The sequence below is a fragment of the Lithobates pipiens genome, unplaced genomic scaffold, assembly GCF_037356315.1.
Source record: "Lithobates pipiens isolate NorthernLeopardFrog02 unplaced genomic scaffold, aLitPip1_a1.2 Scaffold_19, whole genome shotgun sequence".
Lineage (NCBI taxonomy): Eukaryota > Metazoa > Chordata > Amphibia > Anura > Ranidae > Lithobates > Lithobates pipiens.
Genome location: NW_027507764.1, coordinates 90,035,398 through 90,059,189, shown reverse-complemented (window position 1 = coordinate 90,059,189; position 23,792 = coordinate 90,035,398). Strand labels below are relative to the sequence as shown.

At 41.9% G+C, this 23,792-nt stretch overlaps 1 protein-coding gene across 2 annotated transcripts in view; it reads right to left on the bottom strand.

Moving 5' to 3' along the window:
* The window catches only part of SVIL (supervillin), a 334,548-nt gene that overhangs the window by 246,439 nt on the left and 64,317 nt on the right, over positions 1-23,792 (bottom strand). For both annotated transcript variants that reach the window (XM_077491057.1, XM_077491058.1), the window contains exon 2: positions 5,767-5,840. The gene's annotated coding sequence lies outside the window, so the exon portion shown is untranslated. The remainder of the gene's footprint in view (positions 1-5,766; positions 5,841-23,792) is intronic.

Sequence of the window (23,792 nt, the reverse complement as noted above, 5' to 3'; positions counted from 1 at the left end):
CCTTAAAAACTCTGCAAGTACCAAAAATATTTGTTAATCTGACAGAATTGTACTTCACTCCCATGTGCTGTTGGGGGCTGATCACACATGTATGCAGACCGAGCGGTGTCAGCCCTGCCAAGTTATCTTTTGTTAAACTAGTCAAACGCTCAAGATGAGAACTTGGAGGGCTCAACAGGCCTCTTGAACTAGCATTACAGAATGACACAGGACCACTCTGCATGTCTGATGTGACCAACAGGTATTTTTCTGCACTGCTCAGATTTAAATATACCACTGAAAGGGTTTTGTTAACTGACCAAAAGGTAGCAAATATGAGAAGTTCATTGTTAGCGTTCACACAAGCGATTGCTGAGGCGTATCAGCAGAATCTTGACGATTTAGATATACCAGGGGTCTCAAACTGGTGGCCCCCAGCTGGTGCAAAACTACAAATCCCATCATGCCTCTGCCTGTGGAAGTCATGCTTGTAACTGTCAGCCTTGCAATGCCTCATGGGAATTGTAGTTTCTCAACAGCTGGAGGGCCGCCAATTTGAGACCACCGAGATATACATTGCATGCACACAGTGGGGGAGCTTTACTAAAACTGGAGAGGGCAAAATCTTGTGCACCTCTGCATAGAAACCAATCACCTTCCAGATTTTTTTTTTTTGTCAAGGCTTAACTTCTTGGAACTGCGCGACCGCATATTTGTGTGCAATAGCGCCAATATTGCTGTGCCAAGAGCATGTGCCCTACGCGCTCCTGACACAGTTACCTGTAGCTAACAAAGCTCCCGTCTGCATCATGCGATCTGGAGCTTTCCGATCATGTGACTGGCTGTCACAGCAGTTACATCACAATAAAAACTCTGCCTCCCGGCATTCGAAACACCATTGAGGGCCAACGTGTGTTGGTTCTAAGGGGTTAATTGAACAAGCTGAAGTTACAAGTGGATTTGGTTACCATGCACAGCTGCACCAGATTTTGCACTCTGCAGTTTTAGTAAATCTGCCCCATTGTGTGCAAACAGCTGTCAGATTTTTACTCTGTACAAATCAAAGGTTGGCACTGCCACTATTCATATGTAACCATTCAGCCAAATGTATACGAATAGAGATTCTGACCGACCCTAGATGCAGGGTGCGTCCAAGAACAGCATTTCTGCATAGTTTCTGGCCACAGCTAATCTCCCGGTTTGTAGGTGGCCATAGCACAACCGAGCCCAACTGTGTCCACAGTCAGCATTAGCCTCCTCTAAGACGGCTTTCACACTGCTGTGTTAATAGCGTCGGCGGTAAAGCGCTGCTATTTTTAGCGGGCATTTTGCCTCCAGTGGTAGAAAAAGGGTTAAAAACGCCTACTATAGCGGCATTTTGCCGGCAGTATAGCCACGCTGCCCCATTGATTTCAATGGGGAGCAGCGGTGGAGCGGTAAACACACCGCTCCAAAGAAGCGGCTGGCAGGACTTTTCCTGATGTCCTGCCAGCGCAATGCTCCAGCGTGAAAGCCCTCGGGCTTAATGCAGAAAACTAACCACCCCTGGCTGTCCAAGTAAAAATGATGATTATTATAATACAGGATTTATATAGTGCCAACAGTTTGTGCAGCACTTTACATGTACCCCAAGACCATTGTACTGGTCTGTGCTACCCCTGCTGCCTCAAGTTATGCGGCGAGTAAACAGCCAGGTTACCAGTGTGGAATAATGCTGGATGTATAGATGTGTCAGAATAAGACTAGCTGCTACCTCATTGTTCTTTGTAGTAAAAGCAGAGTTATGCCAGCAAAAAACGAACACCCCCCCCCCCCCCCCAAACACACACACACACACACACACACACACACAATATAGATCATTTGCTTCCTTCCAGTTCATTTATGAAACCGATGTTTCCAGGCACATCCAGTGCATTTACATGATGTCATATACTCTTATTACATTGATGGGATTTTAATAAACCCAGAGCTGCACAGACTGGATACCCAGAAGAGAAGGGTGGGTTAACCCCTGTGAAGAGGTTAAGTAGCTTTAAATAACCTGGGCATGTTGTGGAAGAAGCTGTAGCCAAGAGCATATACAAAAGATAAACAGCGACCTATCTTTATTGCCTGTGCTGGTGTAGCATTATGAGTAATGATTAACACAACCTTTTATAACCCAAATAGAGAAGTACAAAGCTATGTCATGGAGCTCACCTGCAGACTATCTGCCTTATTTAAATCTAAAGCTGCTCTGTGTTCATCAATAGACCATACTTTATTATTAATTTTTTTATTCAGCTAGAGTAAACTAGCTAGATAGGACTTGATAATCTTTTGCAATGCCCGCCTAAACAGTACTCAAAGACTAAGAAAGGAGAGCTAGGAATTGAGTCAATCAGGTGGGCTGCATGGAAACATGCGAGCAAAGGGCTGACTTCATGAGTCTGCTGCTGCTCGGTCGCTGTCCAGTCAGCAGGCTGTGGGAGGAGAGAGAACACCACACTTGGAGCATATTACATCCATATTTAGGGTATAACCTATAACAGATATGCAATTAGCAGACCTCCAGCTGTTGCAGAACTGCAAGTCCCATGAGGCATAGCAAGACTGCCAACCACAAGCATGACACCCAGAGGCAGAGGAATGATGGAACTTTTAGTTTTGCAACAGCTGGAGGTCCGCTAATTGCATATACCTGACCTATAGCATACTCCAGCAGTCATAGCCTTTAACTACAAGTGGACACTTAGTTGTGCTTAGTTGTCCTATCAGGACCCAGGACCCCTGACCCTCTGTCTGGATAGTGCTGATTGCATGTGATCAGCACAGGGCCACTCTCCCAAAAAAATAAAACTCTAGAAATACACACCAAACTGAGCATGTGCAATTTGACTCCGAAAGGCTCTGTACTATCCAAAGAAGGACCAGCCTTTTTACATTATGCAGAGGATTAACCCATTAGTGTCCACAGTGAAAACAAGCATGCTTTACCGCATATGCAGACTGAGGTTACAGTATAGTCATCTTTAGCGCGATATAAAATAAGCAAGGAAGGGACTAAAGCTGAGTGCCATAAGTAAATGCTAGTTTCCAGAATGTTAAGCTGGGGGTTAGGCTCAGAACTTGCTAAATCACGGAGCCAAAACTAAAATATGGCTATCAGGAAAGTCTGATTAATGGCACTGTACTTGTCCTGGGTCAGTGACCCAAAGTATGAAAGCCATAGGGGTCAGCATGACATTAATAGAATTAGAAGGGCAGCTTCATTTTTGTCTCATAAAAGTTTTTTGTTTTTTTAGCCCAGTAGAATTTCATATTCCTATATGACAGTTATTGTGGTTCCCAGTCTATGGAAATGAAGTGTCACTCAAGGCAGCCAGATCCTTTCATTCAGTTTTCAAACCTCATTGGAAAAATAGAGAGAACACCCCTGTTAGTCACTGTAACATCTCATAATCAAGGGTTTGCCCTTTCATTGCCTGTGGTAATCCTCTCATTGCACGCTACTAAATCATCGCCGCAGCAGCCAAGCAGGCGAGGAGGACAGATCTCCAATCCTTCATATAACAAACTGTGCAAAGTAACAGTCATTTAAAACAGCTGTGCAAAATATTCCCCTGAATAATTCAATCAACTTTTCAGGGATCTGATCCTGTTGCTTGTATTATCATATCCTCTGTAAAAACACAATTTGCTTTATCCTATTTCAACGCCAAGTGCGCAGGAGGAAAAGTTCATGTGAACCGGAGCGAAGAAAAATAATAATGATTCCCATAATGCACACATTTTTCAGATTATAAACATATACACTATAAACACGGATCACAATAACCACATACAGCCTTGCAAACTAATCTCTGTACAGAATGAATGCTGATCAAATGCTTTCCACACAACATATTTATGTCAAATGGTTAAAGTGTTACTAAAACCACAACAGTAAAATCAGTCTGTATATGCAGTAAAGCATATGTGTTATTCTCACTGTGGAACCTAAGGGGGTCAAATCCCCCACATTGTGTAAAAAGGCTGTTTGATCCGGTCTTCTGTGATCTTCCCCATCTTCCACTTGTGATCAGCACCAGGCCAATCAGCACTGTCCAGGCAGAGGGTGAGGAGTCATACAGCCCCATAGCAGTCAAGGGAGAATGAAAACACCTCCTACAAGCTTTAACCAGTGCTCGTCTGAACGCTGACAGAAGTCACAAGACTGCTATATACTGCTAAATGAGAAAAGGGATTTAGCTAATATATTTATTTTTTGCAAAATCTTTATTACGTTTTTCATTAGCATACAAAATTAGCCCACGCAGGGGCCAAACCTTTGCCCAGACAGGGAGAGTTCTTCTGATGAGGCAACATACAACATAAACAAACAAACATACTAGAACCCCAATGTGGGGAGAGGTTCAGTTCTGGAGAATCTGAGCTCAAATTGGTACCAACAGGATAATGCAACATGAGTAGTTGGGTCAATATACTAACAGACTAGAGATATAGTGTTAATCTAGGAATTGGTTACTGCATCAGTTGCCATGGCATTATCTAGCCAACAGGTCCATACCTTTTCAAATTTTTGTGGACAACCCCTGCCAGAGTATGTGGCTTTATACAGGGGTAAACTGGAATTCACTAGGCTTTTCCAGAATTGTAATGGCCTTATAAGCATAGTACAATAGCAAGGATATGAGTTTTTTCCTGGCTCTGAGCATTGACAGTTCCACCAGCCCCAGCAGACAATATTTAGGATCATAAGGAACACAAGTCTTAGTGACCTTAGCAATCACCTGGAGTACTTCTTTCCAATGTTTGATTGCTGGGCAAACCCCAAAAATGTGTATAAAAAAAAATAAAAAAAGTCACCTGGTTGGTAGGAGCATGTAGTGAGCGCTATGGAATTTTGTATTGGACCAGTTTGTCCCTAACTGAGCCCAGAGGGGAAAAGGGAAAGTCCCAAATCTCCCTCCAGTCACCCTCGTCCAGCTCTGGTATGTCCCCCACCCATTTCCTGTGGAGGGAGGACAACTCCAGGCCAGCAGCAACCAGCAGGGACCCGTAGAGCTGAGACATGGGTTTCTCCAAGTCTTTCACCCGAAGGGTGAATTCGAGCTCCGAGTATGCCAATTCAACTGGTTGGCCTAAGAACTGACACCCGTAGGCATGAGCATTTGAAGATACCTAAAATGGGCCCGTGCAGGTACAGTAAATGTGGTGCGTAAGATGTTGTGAAAGGGGGTGAGCTCTCGGTTGGCGATAACATGCTCAAGGGTCAGTATTTTGTATTTGGCCAGGCCTGTGGATCCAGGATGGTATTGAACTGTGATAGGCTAGGGTTCAGCCACAGGGGGGTGCGAGGAGACCAGGCGTTTGGCTGAGGTGCCCTCAGCTCCGCACCCACCTTACATGCCTGCATAGAAAGGGTGAGATGATGAGGTGTTTTAGGCCCCCTGAATAGCAACCCTTTCAAGGCCTTCAGAAACCCCAGTATAGCCACCTCCAGCACCACCGCATATATATCTTCAGGTGAAGTGCTTTCCCTATGCTACCATAAAAAAAAAAAAAAAACACTTTCAGAAGCTGGGTCCCTAGCTCATTTAAACTGCAAGTTCAGTTGGGCTATAAACTTTATAAGGTGGTCTCCCAAAAGGTGAATGGAGGGGGGGGGGCATGGGTTAATGTTAGATGAAATAAAATAGTAAACCATTAAAAAAAACAATAAAGAATAGCAATTATTTTACTAATCCCAGTAAAACTATGCATGCAATATGGCCGTCACCATCTGCCCACACAGGAACTTACTTTTGCAACCTTCTCAAACGAGGTCTTGCTGAGGCACCCGACACCAAAGGAAGCTATTCATTACGGCCAATAACCTGCAAAACACAAAAAGATGTTCCAATTTCCTTCCACTTGTAATAACTGATGTGTACACATTATAAGAGCAGACAATGACTTGTTAAAGATGAGACACAAGAGTACTGTTGAAACCAATTCCGTAATCAGTTTATAAAGCTTAAAAGGCCAGCTTCCTGAGTTGAACATGTAGGGATAGGTCAGATGCCAGACGGAGCACCATCGGCCAAGAACATGTCCAGGACATCCTCTACATAGCTGTCATTCTTCTCTCTGTTGTGAAATTTTACTTGCTGATAAAATGTACCCTTACCCCCAAAGACATTCTCCAAGATAAAAAAAATTAAAAAAAATAAAATAAAAAAGTATCTATACAAAAGGGAAAAAAAATAAAATAAAAAGGGAGGGGGTCCTGCTGCCTCTATCAGTCTCCCACCCTTTTTAAACTCAGAGGAACCCTAAGATAACTTCCAGGTCTCAGGGAACCCCCACTAAAAAATAATCTAGATCTACAACTATTTATATGTTCATGTACTGCTCAGTGGGAAGAATGTTCCTTACACTTGTGGTCATTGGGAAGAATTTCTCTTTCAGATAGCTAAATAGATAACTGGTGCAAGTTTGAACTTATCTGAGAGTCAAAAATTGGTCATTGCTCAAGCAACCTTTTGAGGAAACCCTGCTTGAGAAACTCTGTTCTATATAAATATTACCAACAAGCAGAGAGCCTCTTACTTCTATTCCGGGGGGCATCTTCATCCATTTCTATTATTTTTGCATACTTCAAACTCAGGCTGGTTGACAGGATATCACTTCCTGGCACATATTCAAACAAAAAGGCAGCCCAGCCCATGCATCAACTGAGCTACTCATTTTAGAATTAAGGGTCCCCCACTAAGGTCTCAAAAAAAAAAAGTACTAAAAGGTTTTAACTATGCTTGGCAGGCAGTGATAAGATGCCCACCCCTGGAACGGGTCTTACTCATAGTCCACTGGGCAAATTCAACCTGGTCCATAAACCAAACTTCCCAATATTACATTGTGCAGAATCAGGTTCTGTCTATAGACATCTTGGGGGCGTGAACACCAATGGGCTATAAAGTATCTTCCTAAACAGAATATGAGCTGCGTTCCCTGTGAAGTTTGTAAAGCTACAGTTTAAGACCAGCTGGCCCTGCTTTTCAAACACTACTACATACAAAAGGAGGTTAAAAGGTTATCAACACGCAACAGTCAAACTTACAAGAGCTGTAACATTCCTTCAATAAAGCAAGACATCCGCACCACATTGGGTCCCCTTAACCAGATTCCTGTATTAAGTCGCTTAAAATATGGCCCATAAAAGGAAATCAATGGTGGTGTTGTATTGAGCAACCCTAAAAAGTACTCCCTTAGTAGCGTGTACCCAGTGCTGGTAGTTTCAGGATTACAGTAAAATTCAATTGCACATACGTAGGTACCTTCATAAATTGTGTAGAACGTTCGCTGTTGAAGGTTAAGGAGAACGTTTGAGGGAAATTAAGAGTCTGGTAGTGACTAGGCAGGAAAATAAGGGTGAGCAAAGAGAAGGGGTGTTGGGTGCCATGGAAGGAAGGCAAGCCCTTCAATAAAACAGGCTTACAAAGTGCATTCAGGAGAAAACTACTCTTAAATCACATGGATCTGAAGAAAACAATCAACATGGTCCAACCAGCAACATAAGTGGAATCTGTCACAAAGCCAGACTACCAGTTCTTCCAAATGCTGGAGGTGAGCTAGCTCAGTTCATCATTCTGCCACTGAAGGAGTAGATGGGGATTTCCAATATCATGGAATTACATTCGACAGCAAGTAGGAAGAAGGAGAGGGACAAAAAGCATTGAGGGCAATGGTGGGACACACCGGTGTATATGTATCTATTACCATACAGTAAACATGGCATCATAAGTTATGAATCAGGGGACATGACCATTACATCATTGTTCTTGTTCTCTCGTACCTCCAGCAAGTGTTGGGAGTAAAAAAAAAAAAAAAAAAGTCATAAAGTCATATGCAATGGTGCCAGGGTGTGAGCATTTTATAGCACTACTGAACCACAGATACACAAGCCTTAAGGGTCAGTATGAATGCTTGGTCCAGGTCCCTTCCCCACATTGAGATACAGTAGGGGACACAAGGTGTGAATGGGCAAAGCAGAATTACAAAGTTGACAATTCAGCACAAAGGATTTCTAAAGTACTGTGGGTTGGCTAAAGAGATAGAACAGCAGACACTGCTTGCTTTATAGCATAAATTTACCGTAAGTAAAACCTACACAGATCTCAAGAGGGTGGAATTGTGCAAGTAGCACTAAAAGAAAAACTTTCACCATGTTAAAAAAATAAAATAAAAATTGCAAGTCTAAAACACACATTGTAATGGAGAAAGCTGAATGATCGATCTGTAATGCACAGAAAAAGTCACATATTCATTCTGTTCTATTAGTGGTCTGATCAAATCCATCTGTCAGTGTTTCAGGTGGATCCAAGACCTGAGGAGATTACTGCCAGAAGAAACTGCTGGGAGAGGCCTGTGGAGCTTGTAATAAGAGAAGGCTCGGAGAGGCCTGACAGCGCATTGCCATGAAAAACTACACAGTGAGAACCCATAAGACTGCTAGACCCGCCACATAAGCCAACCTGGGACCTTGATGTCTCCATAAAGAGGCTTCCCCCTGCCCCTCTACCCCAGGGGGGGGTGACCAATCCAGAAGTTTCAGGAAGCTTTGACCATGGTTGGTGTTTAATTGCGCACGATTGACATCTTATAATTAGGTGGTCCACAACTGGGGGCAAGAGGCTTTGTGTGCTGTGGTGAAAGACTCATCACCCTTTCGAGTCATTGTACACACACCTGGGAGGTGCCTTCCTCAACCCTGAATTATTTGGACTTTGAAGGACTTTTAATCTATTATATGAAAGTGCTGCATTATACATTTCTGTTTATGTTATTGGTCACTAGCAAATTGTGCTAGCTGCTGTTGTCCATTTGTTACCGTTAGCACAGGTGGATTGACATAGTTTTATGGAATCTCAATCCAAGTCTATAGGCAGGCAGATATAAACCAACATATATTGGCACTACTACAGTGATGGCTGTGATGTTCCATAGGTAGGATTTGATTGTAAACTATACCATAAGGTTCATAAATGTTACTCTGTCCTCTCTGCCAATCCCTCCATTGGCCTCTGCTCACCCAACAAATAAAATTCAAAATATTAACAAAGCCATCCACAAGTCGGCCCCCCATCTACATCACTAGCCTAGTGTCAAAATACTAGGGCTGAAACAACTAATCGATTAATCGTCAACTAATCGATTATGAAATTAATCGATTACTATTTTCATAATCGATTAATCGGCCAGCAACAAAATGGGGTTAAAGTTAATGAGTCTGCTGATATTTACCAGATTGACCGTTTAATAGTATATCTCTCCTCTAATAGTATATATCCTCTAATAGTATACTCTACTGTATATATCCTCAATAGTTTATACAGTATATCTCCTCTAACAGTATATATCCCCTCTAATATACCGTATATCTCCTCCAATAGTATATGCAGTATATATCCCCTCTAATAGTATATACAGTATATCTCTCCTTTAATGGTATATACAGTATATATCCTCTAATAGTATATACAGTATATATCCTCTAATAGTATATACAGTATATATCCTCTAATAGTATATACAGTAGAGTATATCTTCAATAGTTTATACAGTATATCTCCTCTAACAGTGTATATCCCCTCTAATATACAGTATATCTCTTCTGTCTTTTATTCTCAGAGCGGATTAGATATTTTGCTCCCTAACCATATAGTTGGTTATTTATAGTTAACATTGCATATAGAGATGTTTAAGAATAAATTGCCTTTTTTTTTAAACTTTACATATTAACTAAATTACACACCACACCTTTTTTCTAAGGTTATTAACCGATTAATCGAAACAATAATCGGCCAACTAATTGATTATGAAAATAATCGTTAGTTGCAGCCCTACAAAATACCAAACAAACTGTTCTTTGTTCCTCCCAAGATGACCTCCATCTCCCTTGTCACCTTCTCCCATGCGCGCCTCCAGGACTTCGAGAGCCTCTCCCATCCTATGGAACTCCCTATCCTAATCTGTACGATTATCTCCTACACCGTTTGCTTTTAGACAAGTCCCTGAAAACCCTGCTCTTCAGAGAAGCTTATCATGCCTACACCTAACAGTTGTACTTTGACTGTCTCCATCAGCTCATCCCCCACAGTTTTTAACTTTTGTATCACTTGACCCTCCCTCCTAGATCGCAAGCCCTAATGAGCAGGGCCCTCCAATTCATCCTGCATTGAATTGTATCTGTGCTGTTTGCCCTAACGTTGTAAAGTACTGCGCAAACTGTTGGTGATATATAAATCTTGAATAATAATAATAATAATAATAATAATAATAATAATAATAATAATAATCTGGAGTTTAGCTTTAATAAATGCAGAGCTGCCTTAAAAAAAAAAAAAAAAAAAAAAAAAAAAAACAAACACACACACACACACACACACACACACACACACACACCAATGTCAGCACATACAAAAATAAAAAATGTGACCCGCTACATTTTTGTAAATTACTTATCTAGTAACCCTGAACAGGAATAGTCTACTCTGAAAAAGTGTTTCCTATTCAATACACAAAGTCTTGGGTTTATGGACACATTGTAAACAAACTGTAGATTGTGCGCCTTCACTGAACAAACAGCTGGATATTTGCCTACCAGCTACCATTTATAAATATGAAGGAAATGTGTAACCTTACAGGTAATACTATGCTGGCCTTGCAGCCTGTACACACCATCAGTCATCCAGTCATTGTTCTAGCAAAGCATCTCTTCAGTCTCAGTTTCAATAAAATAATGCAGAAATAAGCTGGTCTAACCAAACTAGTGGTCTCACCAGGACCCTGGCACTGCAGAGCCGATGATCCGGTTATCAGTGTGATTGCAGAGCAGTGAAATGATCCAACAGTGACACCCAATGGCAGCTGTCATATCTGTTCCTGGTACTACTACAGAGCATGCAATATCTACATTGTGTTTTGGTAAATTAGACTTTTGAAGGAAATCAATGTGCAAGAAAGAGTAAGGCTGGCCATACATTATACAATTTTAGATTTAGATCTACTAAAACCACATAGGAGGTCAATCCAAAACACTTCATTTGTATGTAATCAGGCAGCCTAACACTCTTCAATTGATGAGAATGGATGTCACTGACCTGAAAGATCAATTCCGAGTGAGAATGAGCAGGTTTATAAAGCTTACTTTGATTAGCAGTTCCTCATTTATGGTATTTGTTTTGCTTTATTAACTGCTTAGAACCCCCAAACATTATAAAAAAAAAATTCTAACACCGTAGAGAATAAAATGGCAGTCGTTGCAATACTTTGTCACATCGTGTTTGTGCAGCGATCTTACAAGCACTTTTTTGGGAAAACACTTTTTTTAATTAAAAAAAAAAAAAAAGTTTTAAAGACATCAGTAAAGTTAGCCCAATTTTTTATATTGTGAAAGATAATGTTACACCGAGTAAATCGATACCCAACATGTCACACTTGCGCCCGCTCATGGAATAGCGACAAACTTTTACACTTAAAAATTTCCATAGGCGACGTTTAAACAAAAGTCTGCAGGTTGCATGTGTTGAGTTACAGAGGAGATCTAGAGCAAGAATTATTGCTCTCACTCTACCAAATCGCAGAAATATCTCACATGTGTGATTTGAACACAGTTTTCATAGGTGTTCGCTTCTGCACACAAGCTTTGCGGGACTGGGCACTTTAAAAAAAAATATATATATATATTATATATATATATATATATATATATATATATATATACAGTGGTGTGAAAAAGTGTTTGCCCCCTTCCTCATTTCCTGTTCCTTTGCATGTTTGTCACACTTAAGTGTTTCGGAACATCAAACCAATTTAAACAATAGTCAAGGACAACACAAGTAAACACAAAATGCAATTTGTAAATGAAGGTGTTTATTATTAAAGGTGAAAAAAAATCCAAACCATCATGGCCCTGTGTGAAAAAGTGATTGCCCCCCTTGTTAAAACATACTATAACTGTGGTTGTCCACACCTGAGTTCAATTTCTCTAGCCACACCCAGGCCTGATTATTGCCACACCTGTTCACAATCAAGGCATCACTTAAATAGGAGCTGCTTGACACAGTAAGGTCCACCAGAAGATCCTTAAAAGCTACACATCATGCCGAGACCCAAAGAAATTCAGGAACAATTGAGAAAGAAAGTAATTGAGATCTATCAGTCTGGAAAGGGTTATAAAGCCATTTCCAAAGCTTTGGGAATCCAGCAAACCACAGTGAGAGCCATTATCCACAAATGGCGAAGACATGGAACAGTGGTGAACCTTCCCAGGAGTGGCCGGCCGCCCAAAATTACCCCAAGAGCGCAGCGACGACTCATCCAAGAGGTCACAAAAGACCCCATAACAACGTCCAAGGAACTGCAGGCCTCACTTGCCTCAGTTAAGGTCAGCGTTCATGCCTCCACCATCAGGAAAAGACTGGGCAAAAATGGCCTGCATGGCAGAGTTCCAAGGAGAAAACCACTGCTGAGCAAAAAGAACATCAAAGCTCGTCTCAATTTCTCCACAACACATCTTGATGATCCCCAAGACTTTTGGGACAACATTCTGTGGACCGATGAGACAAAAGTGGAACTCTTTGGAAGGTGTGTGTCCAAGTATATCTGGCGTAGAAGGAACACTGCATTTCATAAAAAGAACATTATACCAACAGTAAAATATGGTGGCGGTAGTGTGATGGTCTGGGGCTGTTTTGCTGCTTCAGGACCTGGAAGACTTGCCGTGATAAAAGGAACTATGAATTCTGCTGTCTACCAAGAGATCCTGAAGGAGAATGTCCGACCATCTGTTCGTGTACTCAAGCTGAAACGAACTTGGGTTCTGCAGCAGGACAATGATCCTAAACACACCAGCAAGTCCACCACCGAATGGCTGAAGAATAACAAAATGAAGACTTTGGAGTGGCCTAGCCAAAGTCCTGACCTGAATCCTATTGAGATGTTGTGGTATGACCTTAAAAAGGCCGTTCATGCTCGAAAATCCTCTAATGTAACTGAATTAGGACAATTCTGCAAAGATGAGTGGGCCAAAATTCCTCCAGGACGCTGTAAAAGCCTCATTGCACGTTATCGCAAACGCTTGGTTGCAGTTGTTGCTGCTAAGGGTGGCCCAACCAGTTATTAGGTTTAGGGGGCAATCACTTTTTCACACAGGGCCATGATGGTTTGGATTTTTTTTCACCTTTAATAATAAACACCTTCATTTACAAATTGCATTTTGTGTTTACTTGTGTTGTCCTTGACTATTGTTTAAATTGGTTTGATGTTCCGAAACACTTAAGTGTGACAAACATGCAAAGGAACAGGAAATGAGGCAAACACTTTTTCACACCACTGTATATATGTATATATATATATATTATATATATATATATATATATATATATATATATATATATATATATATATATATATATATATATAATATTTTATTTTTACAATGTTCTTTTTAAAAAATAAATAAAATGTCACTTTTATTTCTATTACAAGGAATGTAAAAAAAAAAAAAAAAGAAGTTTTTGAAACTTTCATATACACCGATCAGCCATAACTCTGTGACCACTTAGAGCCGGTTCACACAGGGGCGACTCAGATCCGACTTCAGGTCGCCCCTAGTCGCCTTAAAGCGGGATTCCGCTGCTTTTTTTTTCTTACCCGTGTCACAGGTGGGCGATTGCTACCGACGGTTAGCATCCACGATTGGCGTGTTTTTGACCCCCGGCGCGACGATTCTTTTGCTTCGGATAAGTTTTAAAAAAGTACTCAGGCGTTTTCCATTTTAAGTGTGGGCGTCTGAAGCCCACAGGCATTTACTTCCTCTATTCTATGACGCTCAGCTCCCAGCATGCTCCGGTGGTAATGGCAGATACAGCTGCCTGCCCTCTTTAAAAATGGCAATTTCGGACATGCCCTCGTCACGTGAGCGAAGTCCTCCCGAAATCTCGCGAGATTTCGCAATTTCATTGTCCCCCATGGATTCTTGGGAAATAGCTTAGAAATTTCCCAGGGACCATTGAGAGGATGATAACCACGCCTACTCCCACGGGAGGACAGCCCGGAAGTCAGCACAAACATCTGAAATATAAGGTAAGTAATGAATATTTTTTTTTTTCAGGGTTCATTTAGGCAAGTATGCCATCATGTGCTTTTAATAATATGAAGTTAGATTTTTAGGTACAAAACCGCTTTAAGTCGCGCTACATGTAAAAATCTATGTAAGTGAATGAGAGTCGTCTTAATGCACACTACTGAAGTAGCTCCGACTTCAGAAAAGGTTCCTGTACTACTTCTATCCGACTTGTAGGCGACTGGTACCCATTGATTTCAATGGAGGTCGCCTCCAAGTCGGATCTCCGTCTATACGGTGGCGACTCTCACAGAATTATCAGCTCTCAAAAGGGAACTCCACGCCAAAAATTTGGCGTGAGTTCCCCCTCCGAGAGCATAACAGGCCCTTAGGTCTGGTATGGATTTTAAGGGGAACCCCCTACGCCAAAAAACCGGCGTGGGCCCCCCCCCCAGATCCATGCCAGACCCTTATCCGAGCACAATACCCAGCCGGAGGGGGAGGGACAGGGGGGGGGAGACGAGCGAGCAGCCCCCCCACCCCAAAGCACCTTGTCCCCATGTTGATGAGGACAAGGGCCTCTTCCCGACAACCCTGGCCGTTGGCTGTCGGGGTCTGCGGGCGGGTAGCTTATCGGAATCCATGAGCCCCCTTTAATAAGGGGGCCCCCGGATCCCAGCCCTCCCACCCTATGTGAATGAGTATGGGGTACAATGCCCCCCTGCCTGCAGACCCCGACAACCAGCGGCCAGAGTTGTCGGGGAGAGGCCCTTGTCCTCATCAACATGGGGACAAGGTGCTTTGGGGTGACCCCCCTTCCCCAAGGCACCCCCCCATGTTGAGGGCACGCGGCCTGGTATGGCTCGGGAGGGGGGGGCGCTCGTTCGTCCCCACCCCTTTTCCTGGCCAGCCGGGTAGCGTGCTCGGATAAGGGTCTGGTATGGATCTGGGGGGGGACCCCCACGCCGTTTTTTTCGGCGTAGGGTGTTCCCCTTAAAATCCATACCAGACCTAAAAGGCCTGGTATGCTCCTGGAGGGGGAACCCACGCGTGGGTTTTTTTTATTTTTTTTATTTGGTGTGGAGTTCCCCCTTGAGAGCCCATTCTCTGACTGGCCACGGCAAAAGTCGCCTGGCCTGGGGCGACAAAGTCGTGTTGTAAGTCGCCCCAAGTCGTGTCCAAGTTTCCTCCAAAAGTAGTGTTGAAAGTCGTGTTGCCCCTGTGTGAACCAGCTCTTACAGGTAAAGTGAATAACCTAGATTAATCTTATTTCAATGGCATTGGACTTTGTGTGATATATCAGGCAGCAAGTAAACATGCTGTCCCCAAAGTTAAAGTGCTATTAAACCCAGGACCCTGCATTCACTATATCTGGTCTCCCACAGTACACGGAAACGCAATAGTTTTAGTATCTATAAACTGATAAATAGCTTTTTCAGCAGCAATATATAGCAGTCTTGTGACTTATATCAGCGTCTGGTTAAAGCTTGTAAAATGAGTTTATTCTCTTTCCTATGAGGCTGTCCCATGACCCTCCATCTGGACAGTGCTGATCACATGCACGCTTCCAAGAAAAAAAATATAAAATAAATAAAAATAAAAAACTCTAGTAATACACACCAAACTGAGCATGTGCAGTTTGTCCCCTAGCCTCTGTTCTATCAGAGATGGTTTGTGGACAGTGAAAGAAGGGGAGGATCAGAGAAGACAGGATCAAACAGCCTTTTTACACAATGCAACCCCCTTAGGTTCCACAGTGAGTAGAACAAAGATGCTTTACTGTATATGCAGACTGATTTTATTGTTATGGGTTTAGTAACACCTTAAACAGCAAAAATGGTTTGTGATGTACGAGGCAATATAATCAGGGTGCCCATGCCGACTGGTGCCAAAAGCACCTACAATGGCCACATTTTCTTTATAATGTGGATGGCAGAGTACATGTTAGAGCTGCAGGATTCTGGCTAAAATGAGAATCACGATTTTTTTTGCTTAGACGATACGCCATGAGAATTGGGATCTTTCACATAAAAAAATAAATAAATAAATAAAAAATGGGCTAACTTTACTGTTTTTTTTATTCATTGAAGAGTATTTTTTCCCAAAAAATTGCGTTTGAAAGAACGCTGGGCAAATACAGTGCGACATAAAATATCGCACCAATTGACATTTTATTCCCTAGGGTCTCTGCTAAAATATAAATAATGTTGGGGGGTCTAAAGTAATTTTCTAGCAAAAAATATTAATTTTAACTTAAGGAAAAAGAAAAACATTTAGACTTTAAAGTGGTTAAACTTCCTTCATTTACATGTTTAAAAACTTGGCAGACTGCCTGGATTTTCTTCTTTACACACAGAAGTTTCCCTTTGATCTAAGGAGGAAGAGTTATGCCCCGTACACACAAATCGGAAATTCCGCCAGCAAAAGTCCAATGAGAGCTTTTGGTCGGAAAATGCAATTGTGTGAATGCTGCATTGGCCATTTGCTGGCGGGATTTCAGGCAGCAAAAGATTGAGAGCACGTTCTCAATTTTTCGGTCGGAAAAAGTTCTGATCGGAAATTCCGATTGTCTGTACAAATTTCGACACGCAAAATTCCTATGTTGAACTTAATTTTCTCAGCTCATCGTAGTGTTGTACGTCTCCGCGTTCTTGAAAAGAACTCATCGAAAAAACTATCCAACTTTTTTCCGCTCGTGTGTACGGGGCATTAGTTACAATGTTTCATTTTAAAAACTTGGCAGACTGCCCTGATGTTTTCTTTTGACAGCTGAGTGAGCAGATAAGTCTCTCCACTTGTTCTATGAAAGAATCGGCAAACTCTGCAATAGAGATCGTCAGAGGGGTTGAATCAAGAGCACGATTTTTTCAATGATTAACTGTGCAGCTCTAGTACATGTGCATTGCTTACCTGGGCAAGAGATGGCAACTAGATGCAGTATGGGAAGCAGACAACCAGCCCAGGCAGTGTCATGCTTTGGGCAATGTTCTGCCATTCATGCGGATGTTGCTCGACACGCACCACCTACCTAAACGTTGCTGACCAAGTACACCCCTTCATGGAAACTGTATTCCCTGATGTCAGTGCCCTCTTAGCAAGATAATGTGCCCTGCTGCACTTTAAAAATGGTACTAGAATGGTTTGAGGAAAACGACGGCTTCAAGGTGTTGACTTAAATTTCTTCAGATCCTAATTCAACTGAGCATCTGTGGGGTGTGCAGTAAAAAGTCCAACCCATGGAGACCCTACCTCACAACTTAAAGGATTTAAGGGACCTGCTACAGATGGCTTAATGGCAGATACCACAGCATACCTGCACAGCACTAGTGGGCATCCATGCCTTGACAGGCCTGGGCAGTTTTGGCAGCAAAAGGGGGGGGACCTACACAATATTAGATGGGTGGTCATAGTTATGGATGATCAGTGTATATTTCTTGCCATTACCATGACCTACCACCAAAGAGCAAGCTAAAGCAAATTCTCCTATTCCTGAAAATCACAGCAATATCACATGTCTACATTTGTTGTTTGTACCCATAGTAGGTCCCAGAAACAATAGTGCACTTATTTTTAATTGATCTTATTTATCTCACCTAAAATACACTCATCTCGACTTTGATTCCAAGCATGACCTTTGACTCTAACCTGGATTAAACCCCGATCTATCTTTTTTAACTTGCCTTGTACAAGAAGTGGCAATATCACTGTGTGGCACACAGAGAGCAGACCTGTGGGGGCGGGGGGGGGGGGAGAACCCAGCAGATCTCCCCATTATGGGGGCGGAGACCAGACACCCTGCACAAGGACAGAACTTCATAGACCGGTCTTTATTCCTGCTCAGAGGAAAAAGTGCAGGAATCATTTCATGTGCAGGTCTGCAAGAAATACACAAAGGACATAAAGATTCAAGAAAGAATACACACAGCTCTAGCAATTAGACAATGTTTTTTAAGTTGAGAGTTTAGCTTTAGCATTTCAAACTGTTTAGACATGCAATATGGACAAAGCATTTCCCTTTATAGTGTGTAGTTGTCTCTAATCCAGAGAACCAAGTATTATTTCTGTCTGCTGTACCATTCCTCTGCTATCTACACGAGTCACTTCTGACAAGTTGTCCTGACAGAAGAAAAAAGGGGCACAAGGAGAGCACCAGCACACAGCCTGCGATTGACAGCCTCAGGTCTGTTTCTTGCATTAAGGGGGGTGTGCCCCTTCACTCTAAACAGCTCTTCTCATTAAACTCTGCAGAGTGTGACTTCAGCTATCAGCCCCCTGTTTCCTAACAGCTTAGACAAGCTTTATAAATTGTGATTTTTTTTTTATGTATGAAGACTGCAAACAGGTAAAACTTATGTAGGAGGATTTGTTTCATCTCTGTGCATCACCTGATGACAGTCACTTCACTGGGTATATGCAAGGGTTTTCATCCTCAAAGGTAAATTCCTACCTTAACTTAAAGAGTTAGTTACCAACACTTCATATTCCTTATATGTGCCTGCTGTACCATGTACTTGTTATGAGAAAGTATTGTTTTCTTTGTATTGCTTCCTTTATGTGAAATCCCTGGTGCTCCTGCTAGTCTCCCCGTTTTCCCATTAAAAACCGACTACACTAAGCAGGAGAGCACATTGTGGTCAGTTCTCTAGCTATGCTGGCACACCCCTGCTGCACAGCCATTTACTGTAAACCTCAGTGTGCTGATGCTTTTCCTCTCTCCGGCTCTTTACAGCTAAGAACAGAGGGAATGTAATCATTTATATATATAAAAAAAATAAAAAGGAATTTTAATGTTTTCTTTTCATCTATACAAAAATGTTTTGCCTTTCATTTCTATTTTAAACTGAATGGGTTGTTTTACAAGGTGATAGTTTACAAATCACTTTAACACACTTGCAGGATTAGCTGGATAGCATTAGTGGAAGACTAGCCAGAAGTCTTTATTTCAGTATAGAGGGTTAGAATGCTGCTTGTGCCCCATTTGGGGAGATTTCCCTTCACTGCCTGTGTGAAAATATAAATGCAGATTGTCCTTACCAGTTTAGCTCTTTACAGTCATTCTTGAGGAAGGAATCTGGTAATTATTGCTGTGCTTTTGATATTTCTCAAGGGAACAGCAATTATTTACTTCTGAATTATTCCATATAAGTGAAGTTCAGTTACCCAACTTTACAGTAATCGCCTGACTTTCTATTTACAGATCAATACATTGCACAAGGTTTAGTAACTTCCCCAACAGTCCATCCTACACAGTATCCTATTACTTTCTGCAGAGGCTCATAAAACAGACCACATTTAAGCCATACAGGCTGTATATTTAAATTTGCAAGGGATGCCTAAACTCAGAAAACCACGATTTGCTGCTCTATATCACAGAGCTAAATAAGGACATATTAGATATATTCTATTTTATCAACATATGGTATTTTCCCCCAAATTCATGGAGTTTAACGTATTAAACCCTCAGTGCTTTTAAGCTCAACACATTGAGCACAATATAATTTAAAATTCCCCATTAAAACTATTTGTTCTTACCCTAGCACTTGCAGTTTAAAGTTTTCAATGCTGCTGGCTCCTGCTCTGCAAGTCAGTGGAGTCGACAGTGCAGTCTCCAGTCAGTCTGGAGAAGGGAAGGGAAAAGGGATCTTCGTTCAAGTTTCTACTGAAATAAAATGGCACTCTAAAGTTTTACAGGAGTCCGGAGAAATTGGAGAGGGACATCTGATCTGGCAACACCAGTCCGAGGTGGTATTTCCTTTTACTTCCTTTTGGGTCTATTGAACAGGAAGTAAGCGGAAGTTTCTCCCAAACGGGGGAAAAGGCATCAAAGAAAAAACTTTGCAAAGGATCGAAAACTATAGAAAAATTATTGCTTGCAGTTCCCTATTAACGTGAGCTTGAATGCAAAAAGGGAAGATTTGCTACATTATAGTAATTGTTAAACATGAAATGCTAAACATGCATTAGCAGCCACGTGAAAAATTTATGGAATTTGGTCTGAAAAATAGCAATGTACTTCCTGGTCTACGAGTGTACCTAGTGACTCTTGTACCTACAAGCCTTAGGCCTTATGCACACTGGACCTTATAAAAAACGCTAACTGCTTTAGCTGTAGAAGGAGTTTTGCAGCCTTTTTTGCAGTAGCGTTTTTCAGCTTTTATTAGCAAAACGATACTCCCACAAAATCAAATGGCTCAAAAAAGCTCATAAATGCCAAATAGCCGCATTCTTCAGCTTTTTAGCGTTTTTTTCATAGCTAGAGAGTGTTATGCTTATAGGTCTCTTATTTAATGGAGCAAACAGCAATAGCCTCAGAAATGCAGACGTAATTTTTGATTGCTGTAGCTGGGTGTATATACGGTACACCAATGATAACATATTACTGCTCATCATTCTCAGCTCCTTTGACCTGATTAAATAAAGCCATCTCGGTACTGGACATTTTACCTAAAGAAACACATATGGATTGAATTACCTTCAGTGTATAATAAAGAGCTACAAAGTATCATTTGCAAAGATTCATAGATGACCTTTCTTTAGTTACAGGTTATTAAACCTGGACTCCAGACAAGCAGCTGCACAGATGAAATACATATTTGGGGACTGCTTTACCTGCCAACGATTTGAAATTCCATGCAGTCAGTCTTGTGATCACCATGGATGAGCAGGGTTTATACTCCAAGTCCAGGCCTACAGAGCAAACCAATATTAGGCCACAGTGACAACTCTTTAAATGCAGCCACTGTATTCCAGTCGTAATCTATGGAATCTTGTGGCTGGAATGACCGGGGCATGCAAATAGTCTGCGTTTTGCATGTAGCTGCACAAAGAGCAGTTAAAAGATGGATGTCCGCATCTACAAACACTCAGCCGCGTCCAGGCCGGGACATCGGTCCCTAACCACAGATAACCGATCTGTGTGCGGCTCCTTGCAAACAGCAGAAGACACTTTCAGCCCATCATTAGTTTAAAATAGGCTGAGCAACTGCAGCTAGTCACATGTCCCGGTCATTCTAGCCACAAGAAGCAACCGATTCTTGCTCCTGGAACCCAGTGGCTGCATGTAAATGGCTGCGTGAAGGAGGCCTTAAAGCGGAGTTACACCCAAAAATTGAACTTCTGCTTTAAAGGGAGGTGACCTCCTGACATGCCACACTTGGCATGCCCTTTTTCCCCCCAGCTCCTTCTTCCTCCCGGGGCACCACGGCACCAGAAGGGAGATCACCTCTCCCCTCCTCCCTCTCGGCAATCATCTAGGGACACGTCACCAGTCCCAGATGATTGCCTGGACAGTCACGACACACACATGACCAGTGGGTGCCCGGCTGTGAAGACTGCTGAGAAGAGGGGGAGACCAGTGAGGCTTTGTTCCCCCACATCGCTGGACCCTGGGACAGGTAAGTGTCCGATTATTAAAAGTTAGCAGCTGCAGTATTTGTAGCTGCTGACTTAATTCTATTTTTAATTATTTTATTTTATTATTTTTTTTTTAAGCAGAACATTTAAAGTGAAGCCAAAAGCAAACATTTTGCAGTTAACCACATATTCGATACAATTACTGCAACAGTTAACACCGTTTTCTTTTGTAGGCCTTTTTTTCTATTTTAATTTGGTTATGTGGCCAGTAAGTCTTTTTCAAAAGAAAAAATAAATAAAATTGCCGTTTGAGAAATAAGACAAACCATTGTAGTGACAGAGCTTTCCTGCCCCCTCCCATCAACAGACATCTTCTGGCCAAAGTAGTCAAATACTGAACAAAACAGAAATGTATTGAGGCAAGTGGGAGGGAGCCGAGTTCTGACACTTCCTGGAAGTGTCAAAGAGTAGCCTGTTGAGATTGGCTCAGTTCAGAGTTGCTGCTGCCTAGTCTTTTAGTACATGCTCTGTGAAAGGTATTCTGATGATTATTTTACTACTCATTGAACAAGAACATATATGCATAAAATACATTTAAAAAAAAATTACAATTACAACATTATGCTTGTTCTAGATCCCTGTGCTACAAAGTAGATAGTCAAGTTCTCTTTGAAAACAAAGCGCCACAGAATTATTCAAGTATGTATTCTTACTTGAAACAGTACCTTCCATATCTCAGCCGCCTCCAAATCCCTTTCTTTGATCCAACTTCCTATCTGGCCAGGGGTGTGGAACTCCATGTCATCAAGGGCATCAGCAGTATAGTAGCTCTCAAAGAGCAGATAATCTTACAGATAAAATGTATCTACTATTATGGGTGCGCTACATACAGAATGTAGAGTTCAGGTGTGCGTTATATACAGAGCGCAGAGATCAGGGGCGCACTGTATGAAAAAAGGGCAGAGCTCAATTGCATCTCTAGTCACTCCTCCCCCTCGCTGTGTAGGCAGCTCTCTCTACTACCAATGTATTTGGCTCGGTTATACCTCCCTGTGTAGGCAGTGCTGTCTTGCAGGGAGCTCAGTCTCACCCTCACATTTAGGAGAACTGTCCATGCTGTGACCCACTTGAGGGACCTGTAACATCCAGAAACTGCTGAAAACAAAGCTTTGTGTTTACAAGTGACATCAGGGAGTGGAAGGTGAGAACCAGGGGTGGAGAAATAGAGTCCTGCCACAAACCGGCTGCAAAACTGCATGAGGGCCCCTTGACAAGGCCTAGCTGGCTGAATTCAGCCTGCGGAACTGGTGTTTGACATGCATGTATGCATGTATGTATGAATGAGAGTGGCCACATTATCCATGGTCCCACTGTATGCAGGAAAGTAGCCAACCTCCCCTGCTCATGCTGAAAATAGATTAGGTACTATAAGATTTGAAGAGTGCATAGAACACAGTGCAGGTGACCAACATTGGTGGTGATCAACCAGATTGACATAGTGGGCCTTATGTGCAGCCCTACACATCAACAAAGGTCTGTACATAAAATTCAGTGTCAGACACAATTGCATATAATCTAAGACTAATGGCACGATACACAAGATGGTCAGAGCCTGCAGGCATACTACACAAGATGGTCAGAGACATGTTACAAAAAAAAAAAAACGATTATGTCATAAGAAGGCCGAAAAACACAGCAAGGAAGAATTTCATGACAAGTAGACAGGGGCCATCGGGCAGTGGAAGCTATTCCATGGCTTAGTTTCACTTTAAAGGTCAGCTAGCTCTTGTTCTCACAACAGGTACATGGTGTTGTGTTCCTCCTGGTAGTGAGGACCAGAGCTGAGCAGCACTGCTATCCACTGATGTCCCCTTCTGGATTTGCCATAGCAATACCTAGAGAACTGAGCAGAACCATGGCACAGCATAAAGTCAATACATAGCTTGCTATGGCTACAGAGTGGGGAAGGGGTGTCCAGAGACCCTTGAAAACCCAACAGGAGAACAACCCCAGTCTTTAAAAACTGAGCAGCTGATTGCTTTTGATCTGTAGCTGCATGAGCATTTTAGAATTGTATCTCTAACCAGAAGTCCACATACTGCAATTACAGCAGATCATATTTCATTGTTCTATGAACAAAAGATTACTGTACAACAAAAATGGAGTTCCCGCAGTACAGTCTATTTGCTAGAAAAGCAGACCTTGCTCATATTTTCTAAATACAGCAAACTAATCCAATTGTATGGAGAACCGAAGTCAGAACAAATTCAGAACTTTACGTTTAAGTTACCACTATCTAAATTAGTAGTAATAATAAAAAAAAAAAAAACATATTGGAGAAAAATATGATTACATATACACACACAAA